This window comes from Bison bison, unplaced genomic scaffold (genome assembly GCF_000754665.1).
Source record: "Bison bison bison isolate TAMUID 2011002044 unplaced genomic scaffold, Bison_UMD1.0 scf7180017864236, whole genome shotgun sequence".
NCBI lineage: Eukaryota > Metazoa > Chordata > Mammalia > Artiodactyla > Bovidae > Bison > Bison bison.
This window is the reverse complement of record NW_011494808.1, coordinates 4,098,484-4,119,653: the sequence shown is the minus strand read 5'-3', so window position 1 is coordinate 4,119,653 and position 21,170 is coordinate 4,098,484. Positions and strand designations below refer to the sequence as shown.

At 45.8% G+C, this 21,170-nt stretch overlaps 1 protein-coding gene across 1 annotated transcript in view; it reads right to left on the bottom strand.

Annotated features, from left to right (window-relative positions):
- PSD3 (pleckstrin and Sec7 domain containing 3) overlaps positions 1-21,170 on the bottom strand; it is a 492,335-nt gene that overhangs the window by 454,736 nt on the left and 16,429 nt on the right. The gene's annotated exons all lie outside the window — the stretch shown is intronic.

Below are 21,170 nucleotides of genomic sequence, written 5' to 3'. Positions count from 1 at the left end.
GACTAGTCTTCTCCGACTGTCTGTGAACTCCATGAGTCCAGGAACCTTGATGGTATTCACTCATTAGGGGGCTTCCAGCACCCCACTGGAGCTGACACACAGTAGGCACTTAATAGATATTTTCCGAATGGATTAATGAGCGCATTTGTGTGCATTTTTCTCCTTTTCTATTTATTCTGCTGCTCTGGAGACTGGCTCTGGAGTCGTCGAAGGGCTTGAGGAAATTAAAATCCCCCATCGGAATAACTGCTCCTTCCCGGAACGCCAGCACTACTTCTCATTCTGCCACGCTGACTTACGGTCAGAAGAGAACGTTACCACCTTGCCCTACTTGACTGAGGGCAGGGGCCATATTTTATACTTTATTAGAATGCCCGGCTCCCGGCACAGTGCAGGCACACACACATTTGTTGAAGGAGGAAAAATACAAAGAGCTAAATGAGAATGGCAGCTACATGAGGTGCTTGAAAGAAATGGCATGATACAGGAGTAAGGTCTCTCAGCTCAGATGTCGCAAACTTCGAGCACAGGTAGCTGGATGAACTCCAGGAAGGAACAGGAAAAGTCTCTTCCTCTGATCCCGCAACAGAGGAAGAGAGAACAAATGCAAAATCAAAGGAAATGCAGCGGGGCACGGGGCGTTTGCTCCAGGCATCCACCTTGCCTCGTTCCAGCCTCTCCTTGCGGAGACCCTCAAGTAAGAGGGAGGTTGGATGGGGAAAGACAGAGGCTTGAAGAGAGCAGAGACTGTCTGGGAAAGCTACAGTAAGAAAGCCAGAAAGTCCATAAAAAAAGATAGAAAGTTGTGAAAGCAAGTGTCAGGAGCTGAGAATTGGTTTGCCATATGTGTACAGTTTCTTGGGATTTCTTCAGCTGTGCTTCAATTCAGAGCCTGATGAGCAGGGAGGAGCCTCAGGGTTAATACAGCTCATCAAGGGATCCAAGCTGGGGAAGGGGTCCAGTGACTCCAGGAGGGCAGAGAACGTCCGTGGGAAGTGGGAGGAGTCCACCCAGGCATATGCACACACGTACATACACACACACACACACACACACACACAGAGTCCTCTCCTCCAACAGAGGGAACAAGGAGAACATGAGGTCCTCATGGGAGAGAATCCTGGGACAGACTTATTTAAAGAAAGGCAAGTTTCTTATAAGATTAAGAGATGAAGTAAGGATATAAAGAGATATACAGTGAAATGGGACTTCCCTGGTGGTCCAGTGACCAAGACTCCAATCCCCCAATGTAGGGGACTGGGGTTCGATCCCTGGTCAGGGAACTAGATCCCACATACCACCACTAAAGATTCCGCATACGAAGATCAGATTCTGTATGCTACAACTAAGACCCAGCACAGCCAAATAAATTAAGGTTTACAAAAAGATCCATAGTACAATGGGAAACACCCAAAGCACAATCAACAAGAACATATCTCATGCTGAAAGCATGTTACTAAGAAGCAGCTTGAACCAAGATCTTCTTGGCTGATCCTAGTCTAGTCCACTTGTCTGGCTGGTCAGTTGAGGTCAGCCCACAAATCTACCTCGGTCACCTGGCTTGTGCGTGTGCTGTCCCAGGCTCAAGGAGAATGGTTATGTGACAGAGATGGGGAGCTAGACTCGCTTTGCTGATGCAAGAGTTAACCCCCAGTCAAGGTGACTCTGGTGGTCTGGCACCTGCCCAGGGAAAAGATAGATTTTCTAAGAACAGCCTGGTGATGAGAACCCAAGCATGTGCATGACTCCTCTTAAAGTCACAGAGGCTTGAATTTGTTGAATCCCTTTGAAAATAATAAAATTAATGGGGTCTCTTGCATTAGAAGAGTTACAGAGGCACTGACTTTGCCAACAAAGGTCCATCTAGTCAAGGCTATGGTTTTTCCTGTGGTCATGTGTGGATGTGAGAGTTGGACCATAAAGAAAGCTGAGCGCAGAAGAATTGATGCTTTTGAACTGTGGTGTTGGAGAAGACTCTTGAGAGTCCCTTGGACTGCAAGGAGATCCAACCAGTCCATCCTAAAGGAGATCAGTCCTGGGCGTTCATTGGAAGGACTGATGCTGAAGCTGAAATTCCAATACTTTGGCCACCTGATGCGAAGAACTGACTCATTTGAAAAGACCCTGATGCTGGAAAAGATTGAAAGCAGGAGGAGAAGGGGACGACAGAGGATGAGATGGCTGGATGGCATCACCAACTCGATGCACGTGGGTTTGAGTGAACTCCGGGAGTTGGTGATGGACAGGGAGGCCTGGCACGCTGTGGTCCACGGGGTCGCAAAGAGTCAGACACGACTGAGCAACTGAACTGAACTGAACTGAGAAGCACTGAGAGTGCTGGATGATGGATGACAAATGCATCAAAGACCCTGAGAGCCGTCTTTTTCGCAGCCAGACAGGGAGGTCAGCTGCATGACTCCATTCCTGTCTCCCCCATCTCCCCACTTGGAAGCCAGCACCTCCCTCTTCTCTATCTCTCCCCCTTCCCTCTCACTAGCACCTCTCTGCACTGCCTCAGATGCATCCCCTGAGGGCAAGAAGGGGAAATGCCTCACCTGGTCAGGACCAATCCACTTACATGTATAAGATTTTCTTAAGGGTACAAGCCCTAAAAGTAGAATTTGAGGTTGAGAACAGTAGAAAGATTTTTGTCTGTTTTATTCACTGTAGTAGCCCCTGTACCGAGAGCACCGCTTGGAAGGGAAGAAAGAAAGAAAGAGAGGGACGGACTTCCCTGGCGGGCCAGCGGTTAAGAACTCCCCTGCCAGTACAGGGGACACTGGTTTGATCCCTGGTCCAGGAAGACCCCACATGCCTCAAATCAACTACGCCTGCGCACCACAGCTACCAAGCCTGTGCTCCAAAGCCCACAAGCTGCAACCACTGAGCCCAAGAGCCGAGACGACTGACGCCCACACTGAGATCTGTGTCCGCAACCAGAGAGACCACCGCAGTGAGAGCAGCCACCCACCAGACGGTAGTGCCCACTCTCCACGACTAGAGAAAGCCCACGCGCAGCGACAGAAACCCAGGGCGGCCAGAAGTAAATACATAAAGGAAAAAATCAATAAGAAACATGCTACTTAAAAAAAGAAAGAGAGAGGGAGGCAGGGAAAAGAAAAAAGAAGGCAAATGATTATGTGCTGGACAAGTGAATGAATAACATTTTATTTTTGCTTCCCTAAACCAAAACAGAACTCCTTCGGGTTGTGTCTTTTGCGCTGACCCTCCCACCCGCGCTGGGACGTGGGAGAGACGTGCAGTCCTGCTGGGCCAAGCCTGCAGAAATCTCCCACCTGGGATTGTCCAAACTGTTCCCCTTTCTGCTGGCTTGTTGCAATCACTCACGTAATATCTGGAAGTTTCATGTAATATTCAGGGAGCCATTTGAGCAGATTATATGATTGACAACAGCCTCCCCCTGCCCTGCATGTATATTCTGGATTGCACATGAATTAAAAGTAAATGTTACTGCGATTGAGTCACAAGGATTTGGGGATTTATCTGGTAGCACCCAGTGTTACCCTAAGTCATCCAGGAATGATGATTACCTGTCTGTGAGCATCTCCTTGGTTCCCGGCAGAGTTTGGGCATGTGGCAGAGACTGAATAACATCTGTTGAAGGAAGGAAGGAAGAAAGAAAGGAAAAAAGGAGGGAGAGAGCAAGCAAGGAAACTGTACTTCCAGAGCTCTGGGACCATTGTGCATGGATCTAGCTTTTCTGCCTCCTATGCGTCTGTTGGCTTCCTCCCCTCTCCCCCACTTCTCTTTATGCTGAAAAAAGCAGTGCAAATCTGCACCTGGGAATTAGTCAAATGCAGTCCGAGAATTCATATTTTTGGTATATTTAGTTTTAATAATACCTGTGAGCTAATTAAATGACTCTAAAGCTTTTTTTTTTTTATTAAAAAAAGGATCTTAAAAAGGCCTATTCTCAAACATGAATCATGACCATAAAATTTTCCCCTTAATAGCATCTAATAATGCAAACAATTTTTAATCTTGTTATACCTGCAGTTCTAGGCTTGAGATACTTTGGAACTAAATAATTTAGAAAGCAAGAATATTACATACATTACACATTGTGGACATATGTGATGTTATATACATTGTACATTACAGATGCACATGATATGATATACATTATAGAGATATGTGATATTAGACACACTGTGGACTTCTCAGGTGGCCCAGTGGTAAAGAATCCGCCTGCCAATACAGGAGACACAAGAGATGTGGGTTCGACCCCTGAGTCAGGAAGATCCCCTGGAGTAGGAAGTGGCAACCCACTCCAGTATTCTTGCCTGGGAGGCTCCATGGACAGAGGAGCCTGGCGGGCTACAGTCCATGGGGCCGCAAAGAGTCAGACACGAGCAGCTGAGCACAGACACACTGTACATTGTAGATGTACGTGATACACACATTTTACATTGAAGATGAATGTCAGTATATACACTATAGATATACATGATATTACAAACACCGTACATTGTGGATATATGCAATATTATACACACAGTACATGATAGACGTATGTGATGTTATACAGATAGTACATGATAGATGTATGATAGCATGTACCTCGTCCATGACAGACGTATGTGATATTATACACACAGTACATGATAGACGTATGTGATATTATACAGATAGTACATGATAGATGTATGATAGCATGTACCTCGTCCATGACAGACGTATGTGATACTATACAGATAGTACATGATAGATGTATGATAGCATGTACCTCGTCCATGATAGACGTATGTGATATTATACACATTGTGCATGGTAGATGCATGTGATACACTACCAGCAGAAGGAATATTTGTGCTGGAAGCTTCTCTACCCTGTTCCGTCCTCCTTCCCCGGCACGTGGATGACGCCCCATGCAGCTCCTTGGCGGGGAGGCAGTTCCAGGTGACGAGCCCCAGTCACGTGAGTGGAAGAGCTGCGTGTCCCTCCCGGGTGTATATCAGTGAAAAGCCTCTGCCTGACCTCTTGATCCCTCTTCTCTTTGCCTACTGGATTCTGTGTGAGCAAGAAGTAAACCTCGAGTGTGTGGATCCGCTGAGATTCAGGGGTTGCTGCGTTGCCAAAGGAACGGCTTAGCCTGGCCTAACTAATGCAACAGCTGAAGACGGAGTTCATACATAAAGCAGGACATGTATTTACATCCGAGGTTAGTGATCTCCAATCTTTTGGGCACCAGGGACTCGTTTCATGGAACACAATTTTCCCACAGATGGCCCAGGGCTGTGGCGGAGGGACAGTTTTTTGGATGATTTAAGTGCATTCCATGTATTTATGTGTTTGTTTTTGGCTGTGCTGGGTCTTTGCTGCTGCCTGGGCTTTTCTCCACTTGTGGCGATTGGTGGCTACACTCGAGTTGTGGTGCACAGGCTTCTCATCGCAGTGGCTTCTTTTGCTGTGGAGCTCCAGGGTGTGGGCTCAGGATTTCACGGTGCAGGGACTCAGTAGCTCTACCACATGAGGGATCTTCCCAGACCAGGGATCGAACCCATGTCTCCTGCACTGGCAGGTGGATTCCTTACCGCTGAGCCACCAGGGATGTCCCTCAAGCACACTGCACTTACCGTGCACTTTACTTCTGTTCTCATTACATCAGCACCTCCTGAGATCACCAGGCACTAGATCCCGGAAGATGGGGACCCCAGTCCTGGATGACCTACAGCCCTGCTCCTGGGCTGAAAGCACCAAGCTATGTATTTCAATCCCGAGATAGCAAGCAAAGGCAAGGGTTCAGAAAGGGTTACGTGGAGTTGGTGCTCAGGGTAAAGGGTGTTGACACGGCAAAGCTACACAATTAGGAATCCACATCCCATTCTGTGACCTGTGGGCATGCAGACTTAATCATCTCAATGGTCCCTGTTCTGTGTTCAGATTATACTAAATATGACTGAAAGCCATTCTGCCTAAGGCAGACACAGAATGCAACACCATTCAACTTCAGTCTCCATGCTGATGAGCGTGGCAAGAGAACACACTGCTTCCCCAAATCACCTGCTCTCATAAAAAGGCTGCTACAACCCTTATTGTTTTCGCCTTATTGTTTTATTAAAGAAACCATCTATGAAAGGCAGTTCTATTATCTTGAAAATCTGTGTTTCTTGGTCTGATTTTTTTTCTTCCTTGACGTTAAATACTGTACTTCTTGTGACTGTACTTTGAGTTTTAATCTCATTCAAATGTGATCCTTTACAGAAACTTTCTCATAGGGTAACTTCCTTCCCTTTCATCGTTTTCAAATGCAGGCCAACAAAAGATGTTATTTCAACGCAAAATCTAAAACTCAGGAGCCACAAAGGAAACCTTTTCCCGTCTCTGGGTAGTTTGCTGCATTGCAGCTTTGCAAAGAAAGAAAGAAAGAAAGAAACATGACCCTCATCTGCCATCATTAGTCAGACCAGGCAGAATCTGCATGTCTGTATTACTGGGAATATTTGTATTGAAAGTAAAACGTGTCTTGGAACTGCTCCTCTCAGTAGAAGAGAAGTAAGCCAGCGTTTTGACTCATGGTACAATTATAAGGTAAAGAGAAAACTCTTGATGCAAAGACTGGACAGATTCCATGTATGCAGTCCAGGAGGGCACAGAGAAATGCACAGGCAGACCAAGCTACGGTGAAGTGGAGTCCAGGTTAGCAAGGCACTCAATGTCTCAAATGTCAACAGGAAGCAAGCATTCCCTTCAGACTTCAAAATTACATTGTGTCTGGGAGTTTTTGCCCTAATCAGTCATGTTTTCCCACCATGACTGCACACTATAAGCACAGTTTGGAGATTTAATGGGTTAGTGAATCAGTGTTCTGCGTGTCAGCTGAGACCAACGCCCAGGAAAGCATGAGAGTGGCAGATGGAGTGATTGGAGACAGAACTGTTGCTGTGACCATGTCCAGGTGCAACGTGGGCATCGGCGGAGGGAGCTGGACACCCGCACGGTGAGTGGACGAAACACCTTTAGGGAAACGCAACTAAGCAGATACAACTGTCGGAGGTTTGAAAAGTAAGTCTGTTAGTGCTTTCCCAAATCAGGGGAGAGATTACAGGGAATCCTAATGTTTTCAGCATTTAGAATTGAATGATTTTTGGGTTCTTGTTAAACTATGCTTCAGAGAAACGATGGGAATTTATATATTCATCTAATAAGAAAACTCACACTTGCAGCGAGGTTCAGGGAAAACCATGGTTTTTTTCTATAAATCAGCATCTACAGTAAAGGAAAAACTCCACGTTTTCATTGGTGTTTTAGTTGCTTAACTTTCACATATACACTTCATTGTATTTTACTTGCTTAGCTTTCACACTGGAGAAGGAAATGGCAACCCACTCCAGTGTTCTTGCCTGGAGAATCCCAGGGACAGAGGAGCCTGGTAGGAGGCCGTCTATGGGGTCGCAGAGTCGGACACGACTGAAGCAACTTAGCAGCAGCAGCAGCAGCAGCAGCTTTCACACATAAAGTACAAAATTGACATTTTGTTTGTTTTACATTTTATGTAGATTGTAATCTAATTGCTTAAGATTTGTCTTTTTATCTCTCATTGCATATATATTTGAAATATCAAAGGTAGATCTCATCTTACAAAAATGATTAATATCTTTCTGAGTAATGCCGTATGGTGATGACTTCAAGTTTCTACCTGATACTATTTATCAGTTCAGTTCAGTTAAGTCGCTCAGTCGTGTCTGATTCTTTGTGACCCCATGGACTGCAGCACGCCAGGCTTCCCTGTCCATCACCAACTCCTGGGGCTTGCTCTAATTCATGTCCATGGAGTCAGTGATGCCATCCAACCATCTCATCCTCTGTCGTCCCCTTCTCCTCCTGCCTGCAATCTTTCCCAGCATCAGGGTCTTTTCCACTATGTTTAAGCTATATCTCTAACTGCTGCACATACATTATCTCATCTAAACCCTGTAACAACTCTAATTACTATTATCCCCACTTTATAGGAGAAAGCTGAGGTATGAAGAGTTTGTAGACAAAGTAATTTTTTCCTTCCAGTTGGATCTAGTGTTTTTTTTTTTTATTTTGATTCAACATAATGATGCCTTATTAACAATACTTCTTCAAAACAAAATTGGTTGGGTTAAACAAAAAATTATGTCTTGCAAAAACAATTGCCAGAGGTTCTGGTTCCAGGTGTGATGGAGTACGCACACGCCACTCTTTCTCTCACTGAACACAACTATTAAACCTAGACAGATTGCCGGACTCAGATGTTTGAAGCCCTTACAAAGGAAGTACATACTGGCAGGCAGATCGCAAAAATGCTAGAATTCAAACTAGTGCCGGGGTTTGATCCCTGGGTCGGGAAGATCCCCTGGAGGAGGGCAGGGCATCCCACTCCAGTACTCTTGCCTGGAGAACCCCAGGGACAGAGGAGCCTGGTGGGCTACAGTGCATGGGGTCGCACACAGCTGAGCGACTAAGCACTGTGCAGCTGGACTGAGGGTGAGTTTGGTCTCTTTTTCCCCGCAGCATCCCCCCTGAACCCTGAACTTGAGGCAGCTGAAATTGCACGTGCAATGGGAAGATCGGGAGACACACTCTTCATCAGGCTTGCGCAGAACTTCAAACTTTAAAGGAGAGGAACCTTTCGTTCAGTGGGTGGTGGGTCTACATGCTGTTGTTCAGTTGCTCAGTCGTGTCCAATTCTTTTCGACCCAATAGACTGTAGCCCGCCAGGCTCCTCTGTCCACAGGACTTTTCATCCAAGAATACTGGAGTGGGATCTTTCAGGCCCAGGGACTGAACCCGAGTCTCCTGCATTGGCAGGTGGATTCCTCACCACTGAGCCCCCTCTTATAGCTGGAACCAAATCCAGGGCTCCCCTGACCACCCCCCCCCCATTTCCCCTGCCACGTGGCCCCAGATGCGGTGCAGCTGTGGGAGTGGATAGCTTCTGGCTAGGGGACCGAGAGAGGAGACGAGTGAACTGGGAAATGTCAGAGAGATAGTGAGGAGGGATCATCTTGGGAAACTGACCTCAAAGGTTATTTACAAATGCTCAGGCTCAGCCTGACATGCCTGTGTACAGGTTTGGTGCTAATTAGCATACCAAAGACTTGGAGAACTGACTTAAAGGACAGACCTTACCCAGATTCCACACTGATACGAGCGCTGCACAGGTTGGACAAACTCAATCAGCATCACTGCAAAGGCTTTGAAAACTAACCTGACGTGGCAACCACATATCACAAAAAGAGGACTCTGCAGAGTGAACTTCACTAGGTTGGTTATCTGTTAAAACTAATGTTCCCCATATGATTTAAACAAATCCAAGCATCATCAAGTAATATTCAAAATGCCCATGATACAACCCCAAATTACCTGATCGCCAAAGAACCAAGTAAATCTTAACTTGTAATCAACAAATGACAACACTAAGATGACACAGACCTTGGAATATTTGACAAAAGACTTTAAACAGCTATTATAGAAGGGCTCAAATAAGTAATTGCCAATATTCTCAAAAGGAATATTAAATCAAACATATCAAAGTAGAATCGTAGAACCAAGTAGGAATTTCAAAAATGAAAGTAAAATAATCTAAAAACTCAAAGGATAGAAAGGAATCAGTGAAACTATCTTTCTTTGTATGCTACATGATCATCTATGTAGAAAATCCCAAGAAATCTATAAAAAAAAACTCTCAGAACTAATTAGGGAATTTAGGAAGATCACAAGATACAAAGTATACACACACAAGTCATATTTCCATACTGTATAACTTAAAGTGTTACATAAAATGTACAATACGCAAAACTGAACTATTACATACAATACCATTTATTTGGGGCGTGATAGAAAGTTCCAGAAATAGAGAGGGCTAATTGTTGTACAATATCATAAATGTACTTGATGCACACTTTAAACTGGTTAAAATAAGACAGGGGGTTAATGTTGAAATCAGAGGAAATTTCAAAATATCTTGAGAAAAATGACAATGAAAACACAACCTACAAAATCTGCTGAAGGCAACAAAAGCAGTCCTAAGAGGGATGTCCATAGAGATACAGTCCTTCTTTCAAAAAAAAAGGTAAGTATCAAACAAAAAACCTAACACACCACCTAAAAGAATTAGAAGAAGAACAAACAAAACCTAAACTCAGCAGAAGGAGGAAAATAATCGAAGAGGAAATAAATAAAGCAGAGTTTAAACAAAACGATAGAAAAAAACAATAACGCCAAGAGCTGGTTTTTTTGGAAGGATAAACAAAATCGACAAACCTCTAGTGAGGCTCCCCAAGAAGAAATAAAAGAAATAACAACCGAAATGCAGAAATACAAAAAACCATTAGGGAATACTATGCACAATTATACACCAGCAAACCTGACAACCTAGAGTTGCAGAAGTTGGGTGGAAGAAGCAAGTCTCAGGTGACACACGTTATGACATTCTTGGAGAGACAAAACTATTGTACTGAAGAACAGATCAATGGTTTCCGGGGGCTAGGGGGTGGAGAAGGGTGTGAGTATAAACGGAAAGCACGTGCTTTTTGAGTGTGTTTGCACAATTATTTGTGCATGTGTGTGTGTTATGTATGTACTGTTGTTTAGTCACTAAGTCGTGTCGGACTTCTGCAACCCCATGGACTATAGCTTGCCAGGCTCCTCTGTCCATGGGGTTTTCCAGACAGTTTTCCAGGATTGAGTTGCCATTTTCTTCTCCAGGGATCATCCTAGACCAGCGATAAAACTCAAATCTCTTGCGCTGGCAGGGACAGTCTTTACCACTGAGCCACCATGGAAGCCCTTGTGCGTATACACGTATGTCAAAACTCATAGAGCTGGGCACACACACACGCATGCAAATGTGCTAATTTTACTTCATGATAATTTTTTCAAGTGCAGTGAAGACCAACTAAACTAACAGCAGCACCCCTGCCTTTTCCCTGAATTGAAGCGTTAAGCACAGTGTTATAAAACGTCTCTGAAGTTTGGAGATGTTTCTGGAAATTAGGGAAAAGTGCTGGCTGCTCACCTACGTGTTTTTGATGGCGAGTGACTGCTCAGTACCTCAGCCAGGAGGCTGACGGGAACGCAGGGTGGAGCACCCTTGCGAAAGGCAGAGTGAGGACGCGGCCACTGCAGTTCGCCATGGCTCTGAGGATCCAGGCAAAATCCCAGCTAGTTTCTGTGACCCGAGCGAGGCTGACTGAGTGATGGGAGCCAACAGCTCGACCTCATGATCACTTTGCAAAGCAGAGTTGCCAGCCTGAAAGGATACAACGTGTCCTGCTGGCAGGAGCCGCAGGGAAGTTTGACTGCCCTCCAAGGGTCTTTAGGTTTCACTGTATTGGAGTTGAATGCTGACGCTGAAAACCCTCTATGCCACCGACACTGAAATCTCCCTTTTAGCAGAGGCCATTAAAAGCAGAATGATGGCGGTCTAAGTCACGGGCACGTCCCTCCACCCAGGCGGTAACCAACTGTGGCTGAGTCTGCACGCCCTGCTGAGATCCAGACCAGGGAATATGGCCCCAGAGCAGGGCCAACGGAGGAGCGGCCACCCAGGCTGCTGGACTCTAGAAAGGTGGTCCCCTGCCCTCCAGCTCTACCGTTGCTTCTGCAGATGGTGCTGCTCAAAGGAAAAACAGAACGAGGAAAGCAGAGCGTGCCAGGCTCTGAGACTCTATCCACACAGCAGCAGTTGCTCCAGAACAGAAAACTAGGACGGAGAGAGACTGAAGCTTTCAGAAAAGTCTAGGATTTAAACAAGGATCAGATGAGATGGAAGTCCTTTATTCAATGAGATCAAACAGAACCCCCTCCCTGCCTGCCCCAGTACCTATCAAGATTACGAGAACGAGTTTATGATCAGGTATTCAAATCCACTAAAAATGTTCTAGGCTTGTGCAGTGCTGAGTTGAGATCTTCAATCACTCCCATGACAGAAAGAAGAAAGGTTAGGAAAGAGATTCTGGAGAAAAGAAAAGGCGAGAGATCGGAAAGAAACGACCAGTCATGGCAAGCACCCGGTTTTCCTTTCTCTTGGATCAGTTTCCTAGTTTCCAGCCTGCTGAAGTCCCTGGCAGCCCTCCATGGCTGGCCTTCCGTCCAGGGTACCCACCTGGCTGGCTTCTGTCTCCTGTAACCATGGAAACCTCTGGCCTTGCTCTGTGCCCAGCGCCACATCCCGAGCCACGGCCCTGAGAACCGATGGGCGAATGAGCGTGCGTGGGTTGTGGGCCCCCTGTGCCTGACCTGAGTGCCTTCGACCAGAGAAGTCCTCCACGTCGCTGACTTCAGATGACAGCCTCTACCTACATTCTAGATGATGTGTGGAGGGCCCTGATTTCCTGCAACCTCGGGTTTTGTGGAGATGGAGTTTGTCTTCCCCTTTCTTCATGAATAATGGTGGCCGAAGGAAGTGCCCGAGTTTTGATGTTTGAAGATTTAAAGAATACGTGTTTCAGGTGAATACAGGAAAACTTTTTTTTAAAAAAAGTTTAAAATTGGAGTTTCCAAGAGGTGTGGGCACATCTACATAATTTGCTGTCACATGTGCAAGCTCAGTTGCGTCTGGTTCTTGGTGACCCCATGAACTGTAGCCTGCCAGGCTCCTGTGTCCATGGGATTCTCCAGGCAAGAATACTGGAGTGGGTTGCCATTCCCTTCTCCAAGGGATCTTCCTGACCCAGGGATTGAATCCAGGACTCTCACATTGCAAGTGGATTCTTTACGGCTGAACCACTGGGGAAGCCAGATTTTTCTGTCACTATCTCTTTCTTATTAATATGTGGAAAACTACAGCCTCATGTGCAGGATTACTGATTCCTCATGGCTGTCATCATGGAGACCTGGTTTTTTATGTGCAGCTCAACGTCAGCTGATTAAGACGACCGGCAGAGCTTGTCAGTGTCACATGCGTGTCCATGTTGAAGCCCACTGACCATCGCCTCATCTCACTCCTATTTTTCACTTCTAGGAGGGGATTCTCCTTTACGACTCCTCAACCATAAAGTCAACTCCCGGAGGAAAGAGGGACAGGACAGGTGATACACGGAAGCAGCAGGCCTGCGAAGACAGGGGCTGAGGAACGGCAGGGGGCACAGGGTGCCCACCCGGCGCCTAGATGTCTCTTCGGCAAGGCGACAACTGCCCCTTGCTGCAGGCTCCTGTCTTGTACCTGCTCGGACTGGCACTTTCTTTGGTCCCTTCCAATCAGCCGCGAAGCACAGTAGGCAACTTTCATCAGCCTGGGCTTTCTCCCCGGCCTTGGCAGGCTTCCCAGGCATCAGCCAGGTGCCTGCCCCCACCAGGCATCTGCTCAGCCCCTTCGTCCTCACCGCTACCCAGTCTCCATCACAGCATAGAACTTCCTAAAAAAATAACTGAAATCATAGCTGGCAGTCTTTATAAATAAACACACACACAATCATACCGCACTTACAAAACAAACAAGCCAAAGAGACAGAGTAATCTAGTTAGTCAAGAGCCATATAGATACAGAATATTTAGTGGCGGGGGGAGGGGCAGGGAAGAACATGCCCAATAATTTAATTAAGACAAAATTAACAAAATAACTCAATAAGTATATTAGATCACATACTTATTAGTTGAATCATCACTTCGTGGCAAATAGATGGGAAAAAAGTGGAAGCAGTGACAGATTTTATTTTCTTGGGCTCCAAAATCACTTCAAACGATGACTCAGCCATGAAATTAACAGATGCTGCTTGGAAGGAACGTTATAACAAACCTAGACAGCATATTAAAAAGCAGAGACATCACTTTGCCAACAAAGTCCATATAGTCAAAGCTATGATTCTTCTAGTAGTCATGTACGGATGTGAGAGTTGGACCATAAAGAAAGCTGAGCGCCAAAGAACTGATGCTTTCGAATGGTGATGCTGGAGAAGACTCTTGAGAGTCCCCAGGATTGCAAGGAGATCAAACCAGTCAACCCTAAAGGAAATCAACCCTGAATATTCATTGAAAGGACTGATGCTGAAGCTAAAGTTCTAGTACTTTGGCTACCTGATGCAAAGAGCCAACTCACTGGAAAAGGCCATGATGTTGGGAAAGACTGAAGGCAAAAGGATAAGGGGGTGGCAGAGGATGAGATGGTTAGGTAGCATCACCAACTCAATGGACATGAATCTGATCAAACTCCAGGAGATACTGAAGGACAGAGAAGCCTGGCGTGCTACAGTCCATGGGGTCGAAAAGAGTCAGACATGACTTAGAGACTGAAAACAACATTAGATCACAAATACTGAGCTTCAATCAGGAGACAGATATTACTATTGTGCTTGCCGGCTAGTGAGTTTGTTAGATACACATAAAAAACATCACTTTGCAGACTTTACTCACAATGCTCACGCAACTTAGAATGTTCTCCCCCCCTAATTTTATTTTTATTTATTTTTTATTTTTGGTTGTGCTGGGTCTTATTTTCTGTGCTTGGCCTTCTCTAGTTGTGGCAAGTGGGGGCTTCTCGTGTTGTGGAGCACAATCTCCAGGTGCATGGGCTTAGTTGCTCTGTGCCACGTGGAATCTTCCCAGAGCAGGGATCAAACCCCTGTCCCCTGCACCGGCAGGTGAATTCTTAACCACTGACCACCAGAGAAGTCACCTTATCCCTTATTTTAAACACCGCTTCCTTCAAAGTCATGTCCCATCTCCTCCCCAAACTTGCCAATGACATAACTTCTCCCCCATCCCAGGTAAGATTCACTGCATCCAAAGACGTAAGCTCACCTACATGCCTGACTTGCCCTCCAACATGTCTCCCCAAGAGCCCTGCAAACTCCGTGGGGACAGTCACCATTCCTGACACTTCTCCGGTTTCCTTCATTGCATCTCACACATCCAGGGCACAAACAAACTCAATCATTTGTTAAATCTTCAAGCTTGTGACTACGCCATGCATCTCTCTGAGTAGACAACCGAAAGGAAAACGGAAGAGCTGACGACCCTAGACACAGGGGTCCCGCCAACGGCAGAAAGGGAGGGGCTGGTTCACGTGCTGAATCGCACAGTCCTGCCTGGAGCTGCACTGAGGCGGTCCTCACTCTGCTGGTCGGTGGGAGGGGAAGATGCGTAGAAGGCAGTCTCTTTCCTCAGGAGGCAGCAACAGACCAGCAACGAACCGCTGTTTCCCCAGCTTTACCCTCTTCCACACCATCTGCCCAGTTTTTGTTGCATATGAATAACATCTGTTCAATTCCTAACATTTTTTAACATAAATGGTTTTAAAGGGAATCTTTAGAATTACTAGCAAAAAATGGCAAACCAGTATCATTTTCTGGAAATAGAAGGTATATACTAATATTCTGTAAAATATTAATATGTAACTTTTAAAATGAAAATAATAAAGTTCTGTTACTAAGGTCCACACTTTTGGAAAACATCATATTACATCAAAATCCACACTGACCAATAAGATAGATTAGCTTGCATTTCACATAGATGTTTACTATGTACCTATGTTGGGACCCATATTTGAAAAATCAATCTTTTTAAAGAAGTCATATTTATCTGATTTGATCTGCTTTGCCCCAATGCCAGAGAAAAGAAAATTTCATACCATTCAAAATTAGTCAAGAAAAAAGTATACTAGCCCTACAAAAGTAAACGTGTTAATAGATACTCAGCAAAACCCAAAAAACAGTAGTTTCTGAATACAGGAAAAATGAAGTCTTTACTAATCTGAGTATTTTCTAAATTGGACATTCTAGTTAGCTGACTTTAGTTATAGCTAACCAAGGATTACCAGAAAATAGTTTAATTTTAATGGTGACTGGTAAAAACACTTTTGAAAATATGAAGGAATAATTTCTGTTATATTTCTCTGATGATCTGTGATACTGTGGAGGCCCAGGCTAAACCTTGGCAATGATATCCATTTCCTGAGCACCTGTTCTGAGTGGCCCTCAGCTTTACTGCTGGGATTGCATTCTGCAATCCCCACATTGCAGCGAGATAGGTACTGTCATCCTCTTTATGCAGATGGACGAACTGAGCCATCAAGGAATGCAGGAACTCCTCTGGAGACAAAAACTGACAGGGACTCCCAGCCACGCCCATCTGATTTCAAAATTCACGTCTTAATCCCAAGGGTAGCGGAACGGGCTTGCCCAGCACCCAGCCTGAGGTGTGCTGCCAACGTGACACTCCTTCGTCTTAAAATGACTGAGTTGGGTTTTATTTTTCTTTCAACACTTTGTAATCTGCCAATTTCCCTTAAGCCGTAGATACAATACAAAAAATAATTGGAGTTCATTGAGAACTCCAGGTGACTGAACTCTAGCTAATTAAGCATTAATAGTATGTAATTCCTAATAATTAAAGATGCTTTTATGTGCACTCAGAAAAAGTAATATTGGACATGGTCATGCTTAAATTGCTTCTTTTGAAGTTAAGGTGGAAACATTTTAATAACACTGGAGGAAGCTAAAGGTGGCCCAGAAGACCCTTCTCCTGAAGGTTTTGAAGTCTTCCTGAGCCAAAAAATGTCCAGGTAAACCATGTACAACTGCTCATGTATCAGGACGAAAAGTCCACCTTCCACTGTTACAGTATTTCCTCATTATTCCTGCATTTCTCCTAAATATGTGATGCCTAGAATTGAGTAAAAAAAAAAAAAACTTACTATAATCCATGCCTCTGTGAGTTGGGCACGACTGAGTGACTAACACTTACTTACTTACTGTGACTTTGGCTAGAATTATTCCATTATTAAAGCAGCGAACATCTACTCTTATCGCCACCCAATTGATACCAGGTGGAAGTGCATTAAAATCATTACAGAGTTTTCTTATTTGAGGCTTATTAGAAAATGAGGTTACACACTCATCCCACTTCTGAGAAAAGTTGACTTGAAGGTGATTTTATTTCTCATAAATCCCAATAACCTCTGACTGTACAACCACTGCTGAATCAGAACGCAGTTTTTCTTTCACAAACACGTTAGCATCTTTGGGACAGAGGGACGGCACAGCACTGGAGCGCCCTTGCAGTGCCAGCTCATGAGGCCTGTGAGCTGGCCCGGGCCTTCCTCCCACCTCTGTCCCCGGCTCGTCCCGGTGCCCTTACTACAGACTCAGCCGAGACTGGGGTACAGCTTCCTGCGTCCACATCCAGGGCTTCCCCAACTAACTGTGGGGGCGTGGCTGTCACCTCTTGTGCCTTGATGTTTTTTGTCTGTAAGCAGAGAGACCCACTCCACGTTTCTCGCCTGGGAAATCCAGTGGACGGAGGAGCCTGGCAGGCTGTAGTCCAGGGGGTCGCAGAGTCGTACATGACTGAGTGACTGAGCACACATGCACAGGAACTATAAAAGATCCTGTTTATGGGGTTCTTGTGAAGATGAAATGAAACACTCCACATAATACCTGTGCATATATAATGACATATATGATGACACACAATACATGCTTAGTACACGTTAGCTCTTATTATTAACCTGGAGAGCCCTCCGGGCAAGAGGTTTTTCCCACCCACTCAGACCAGGTTGGGTACCCCCACTACACACGTCTACAGCATCCTGACCTTCCTAGTAACACGTATCATACTTTTAACGACCCATACAATGCCTGTTTTATCAGCTAGATTATATACACTGCGGAGGTAGGTTTTTTGTTTTTTTTTTTTTTAATCCCTAGCATCTAGCACAGAGTCTGCAACTGAAAATTTGTTAAGTGAGTGAAAGTTGATAGCAGAAGCTGTGAGATGGATGAGTTCTTTGGGCAGACATTCAATTGTCAGTTTTAAAAACTGGTCAATTTGCAGGAACTATGAATTGAGAGAAATTTGTAGGGTGCCACACCTCAGTTTGTGACACAATTTGGAAAAAAAAATTTAATAACAGTAGTGGTACCTAAGTTCTCCATACCCTCTCTGCTTTACAGTATATTCACACCTATTACTCCACCTCAGAGGCTCACAGAGCCATCTCATCCAAAGCTTCATGTGAGAGATGAGGAAGCAGAAGGCCATCGCTTCACCCAGAGTTACCGCATCCTCCAAATGCCTCCCACAGACTGGGCACCAGGGAAGCCCTTGGACTCTCACCACGTTTTCTATGATTCAGAAGCTTGAATCACAACTTGTCAGAGGAAAATTGCACGTGTATGCTCAGTTGTGTCCAGCTCTTCACAGTTACAGGGACTGTAACCCACCAGACTCCTCTGTCCGTGGGATTTTCCAGGCATACTGGAGTGGATTGCCATGCCCTCCTCCAGGGGATCTTCCCAACCCAGGGATCGAACCTGCGTCTCCTGCATTGTAGGTAGATTCTTTACAGCTCAGCCACTGGGGAAGCCCACGAGGGGATAAGAAATTGCACAAAAATGGGGAGATGGAGCTAGAAGCGGGAAAAACAGTTTGATGTTCCAGACAAGTGGCGATGCTCCAGGCTCAGGGTGAGAGCTTTGTCTTATGCTGAAGTGAACCGCAGCCCCTGGGGCCTTGCAGGCAAGAGCTGCCCTCTAGGGATCCACAGCAGTTGCCAGCGGGCGACTCATCTCCCCCATGTGAGTCAATGGGTGACCACTGGGCCCACCGACTTGGCCCGCTGTGTATTGTCCGTCCAGCTTGGAGAAGCGTGCCCAGCAATCTATCCCTTCTGTCCACTGCAGATACCTCCCTTTAGCTTCCCAACAGGGAACACCCAGGGCCAAAGGAAAATCCCTCCATCGGTTGGCACACAGGAAATGCCTTCTGAAAATCACGTGGAAGAGAATGAGCCTCCCCACACTTGAACATTGGGTCCATCCGTTCATGACTCAGGCCCACACGCTGGGGACAAAGGTGCCCCAGTTTTGGCTCTTCTGTGGCCTCATGTGGGGGACACCTACCTGGCAGAGCCCCCAGAACACCTGAGCAGAGTGGGTGGCCCCCAGGGATGCTTAGTATCAATAATAGCAGAGTTGAAATGGGTGGCGCTAAGGTCAGGGACTTTTTAAAAATAAAGTCAAACTCAGAGAGTCTTTAACTCTAACTTTAGTCTTGGACTCATTTGAAAAGATCCTGAAGCTGGGAAAGATTGAAGGCAGGAGGAGAAGGGGACGACAGAGGATGAGATGGTTGGATGGCATCACCAACTCGATGGACATGAGTTTGAGCAAGCTCTGGGAGTTGGTGATGGACAGGGAGGCCTGGCGTGCTGCGGTCCACGGGGTCGCAAGAGTCGGACAACACTGAGTGACTGAACTTAGTCTTGGAGAGCAAGTGGAAGGCGGTCCAAGTGCCTCAATGCAGCCACACACCAAGCCCCTGGGCCAGCTCGCTGTAACCACGAGGATGGGCCAGCCTCTCCCCTCTGGCACCTCTGCTTCCTCTCAGGGCTGCTCTGGACCGCTGAGCACTCCAGGGAATCTCTCCCACCTTCCATATCGCTGTCCTGGGTGCCCTGCCCCCAGTCCTGGATATGCTTCATAACTGTGTAGAAATGTCTAATTTTCCATCATACTCAGCCCACAGCTCCCAGGGGGACATGTCATGTACCCTGAATTAACACCAAGCTAATGTTGAACAAGTTGTTCTAAACTCAGCAAAAAGAATCGCCACCGGCATCATAATTATTTACTTTCAGCAGCTTGAATGCAAATGTCATTAAATCTTTACTACGGTTGTAGTCAATGCCATTCATTTTCATCTGTAGTTTCAAAGAATTACACAGGGGAGCTTTACAATTTCATATGAATGATACATCTTATACATGCTGTGGGACCTACCGGCCTGTGAAAACTATATGAAGCAGTTTCCATGAGGGCTTAGCCTGCTTGAAAAAACTTAAGAACAAAGCTTCATTCTTCCTAAGGAGGAAGGAAAGAGGATTAAGGGATTAGGAAGACTCTGGAAGTGCTTGGGCAGGAGCTGGACTTATGCAAAATTCAACAAATTATGCCCACATTAAGAGCAAGGCTGTGCAAACGTGGATCCCACCTTCAAGTACAGGAGGTAAGATTCGTATATAAATACTTGAATCTGAGTTGCAAGTCACAGGGTAGTCTATCATAATACCTGTAATCTAGGCCTGTATCTCCTTTGGGCAGGAACCATGCTGACTGCTGATATCCACTATAAGAAGACACCATAAAAAGAAAATTCACAACAACGGAGGGAACAGAGAAAGTAAGGCCAGGAAAGCGAAGTCATCCGCCCAGGGTCACTCAGCTGGCGGTCTTCAACACCAGCCCCAACTCCAAACAAGGGCTGCTGGGTAAACCACAGTATACCACTTAAGACTGAACTTCAGATAAAGTGAAAGTCGCTCAGTCCAACTCTTTGTGACCCCAGGGACTGCTGCCTGCCAGGCTCCTCTGTCCGTAAGATTCTCCAGGCAAGATTATTGAAGTGGGTTGTCATTCCCTTCTCCAGGGGATCTTCCCCACCCAGGTCTCCCTCATTGCAGGCAGATTCTTTCACATCTGAGCTACCAGGAAAGCCCTTTTACAGCTCTTTCAGAATTTTAGATTAACAACAAATATTTATATTAAAAAGTGTTAAGTATGTCTCAAATACTGCTATTTTTATTTGCTAAATTTGGCAACCCTTCTCCAAATCTCATCCTTGAAAGCTACTGTTAGGTACAATGGATTTCTGGTTAGGAGTGATATGGACTATTGCCGATATGTGAGATTGTGATCGAAATATATCTTCCGTCTAGCCCTGTTTCTGGCCCAGAGCGCCTAAAACCCTTGGAATTTCCTAAGCGAGAAGATCCAAGGAGGCATCCTTTGTTATGTTAATGAGATGACGCTGGGGATGTTCCTAAGGAGGGGGCTGGTGTCAGAGGAACCAACTGATCCAAGTTGAAACTTTCAGTCCCTCCGCCACCCTACCTATGGAGAGAAAGGGGTTGGAGACTGAGTTCAATCAATGATTTATTCAATTGCACCTTGCCAGCAAAAGGCTGGGTTCAGAGAGCTTCCCAGTTGGTGACACTTGGAGGTCTCGGGGAGTGGCATCCCCAGAGGTCATGGAAGCCTCGCGCCCTCTCCCTGGACTTTGCCCTCTGCATCTCTTCACCTGGCTGATCCTGAGTTACTTTATCATAAACCAGTGATCTAGCAAGTAGATGTTTCTCTAAGTTCTGTGAGCCGCTTGAGCAAGTTAACTGAACCTGAGGCGGGGGCCCAGTGGAACCAGCACCTATAGCTGGTGGGTCAGAGGCACCAGTGACAGGCTGGACC